Below are 2,561 nucleotides of genomic sequence, written 5' to 3' on the forward strand. Positions count from 1 at the left end.
ATTTGTCTTGAAATTATCTGACATACCTGATAGAGCCAGGTCCCGAATGGTGCCTCATTGTCCAGAAGAACCCACACCTGTAGGTGGTTTCAAGCCCACCCTGTTAAAGGTTTCAAGAAACTCCTCACTCTCCTCTTAAGTATCCACCTCCTTCCCCAAACATATATTAGCTACCCCTGGGCTCAGTGGAGCAAGACAGCCTTGAAAACACTCCCTTGCCTTCCTTCTGATTTTAAAGCTTTCTTTTGCTTCAAAACCAGTGTCTCAGACATTGACTTACTGCACATCGGGGATGTGGACAAATTGAGTTCAGTAACAATGCTTTCCAAGTTATTATGAAGTATTTTATTTCCAGCTTGTTTCCAAACACAAACACATATTGTTATACTTGTTCTGGAAAGCACTTTGTAAAACTATATTCTATGTTTTACTGCTTTCTTTATTCATCATTACTGCTTGTAGCACATAGCTTCACTCTGCAATCATTTCTCTTCATCCTCAAGTACAGTCCCCATGGCTGTTTACAGCACCACCCTCAGAACTGAGTATCTGGGGGACGCCTGGGTCACTTAGTGGTTGAGGGTCTGCCTTCAGCTCGGGTCGTCATTCCTGGGTTCCCACATTGGGTTCCCTGCAGGGAGCCTGCTTCTCCCCCTGCCTGTGTCTTTGCCTTTTTTTTAAAAAGGTAGTTGGTTTGTTTGTTTTTTTTTTTTAAGATATTTATTTATTTATTCATTCATTCATTCATTCATGAGAGACACAGAGAGACAGCGAGAGGCAGAGACACAGGCAGAGGGAGAAGCAGGCTCCATGCAGGGAGCCCAATGTGGGACTCGATCCCGGGACTCCAGGATCATGCCCTAGGCCAAAGGCAGGCCCTAACCGCTGAGCCACCCAGGGATCCCTGTCTTTGCCTTTCTCTGTGTGTCTCTCATGAATAAATAAATTAAAACCTTAAAAAAAAAAAAAAAAAAAAAGAACTGGGTATCTGAGACCGTGGAGTGTGACCCAGCATTTAGAGGGTTTCTCTTGCCCTCCAACCACAGCAGCCGTCTTCAAGAACCAAGGAATCCAGGAGCCTGAGAAGACACACTCCTCTGGACATGTACCTCTTGCCCTCTTCTCCACCATGTTCCCAAGATTCAGGACTCTGGACTCTCCTGCATGGATGGCAATTGTTAGCAGCCAGGTTTCAGTATAAATTCTTTGTTCCAGGGAATGCCTGGGTGGATCAGCGGTTTAGCGCCTGCCTTTGGCTCAGGACCTGATCCTGCAGTCTCAGGATCGAGTCCCACATCAGGCTCCCTGCATGGAGTCTGCTTCTCCCTCTGTGTCTCTGCCTCTCTCTCTTTCTGTGTCTCTCAGGAACAAATAAATAAAATCTTTAAAAAAAGTTCTTTGTTCCAATGAAACTTTAGCTCCTGCTCTTTGAAGTAGTTCCTTCCTAGTTCCCAACATGTACACATTTTCCTTTATTCATTTTGAGCTCAGCTATGTGTGTGGGGGAGAGTGAATATGAAAAATATATTATCTAATAATTCTATTTGTTTTGAGTAGAAGGGTTTTTGGGGGTTAAGGGAAGCTTGATTTTGTATGTGCTAAACCCACTGCCTTAACCTTTATTTTGTATGTAAATTAAATGTAAAATTTATTTAAGTAAAATAAAATTTGTTGAATCACATTGATTAGTTTTAAAATAAAACTACCATACATTAAGTAATTCTCTTACTATGGCCCAAATCATACCTTGGACTAGGTATAATTGGTGTATGGCCTAGGGCAGATTGCTTTATCATTCTGAGCTACAATTTCTCTTTTTAAAAAAGGAGATTGGTGTGGGCAACACATAGAGACTTCCTTCCAAAAAGTATGGTGTAGAAAGAGGAGAAAATAGAATAACTCTACAGATGAGAAACCCAACAAATACTACTAAAGGATCAAGATTAACGACAAAGATGATAAGTCATGTTAATGATATGGATGCTTGATACAATGTGATGAAAATGGTACTTTTTCTCTGTGGTGTTCTACTCCGATATAATTATGAGAAAAATATCTGACAAATTCCAGTGAAGAACATTCTACGAACTATCTATTACAACTCAAAACTGGCAAAGTCATTGAAAACAACAAAAAAGGAAAAAAAAAAAGGGAATGTCTGAGAAACTGCTATAAATGAGAGGAGCCCAAGGAGACACAACAAATACATTTACATAGTATCTTAGATGGGATTCCAGAACAGATAAGGGACATTAGTTTAAAAACTAACATAGAGGGCAGCCCGGGTAGTCCAGCAGTTTAGCCTTCAGCCCAGGGCGTGATCCTGGAGATAGAGGATGGAGTCCTGCACTGGGCTCCCTGCATGAAGCCTGCTTCTCCCTCTGCCTCTCTCTCTCTCTCTGTGTGTCTCTCATGAATAAATAAAATATTTTTTAAAAAAAACTAACATAAACTGAATAAAATATAAACCCTACTTAGTTCATTAATTGTAGAAAATGTACCAACTAATGTAAGATGTTAATTATATGGAAAACTGGGTGCCGAGATATATGGGAACTCTC

This window comes from Vulpes vulpes, chromosome 1 (genome assembly GCF_048418805.1).
Source record: "Vulpes vulpes isolate BD-2025 chromosome 1, VulVul3, whole genome shotgun sequence".
NCBI lineage: Eukaryota > Metazoa > Chordata > Mammalia > Carnivora > Canidae > Vulpes > Vulpes vulpes.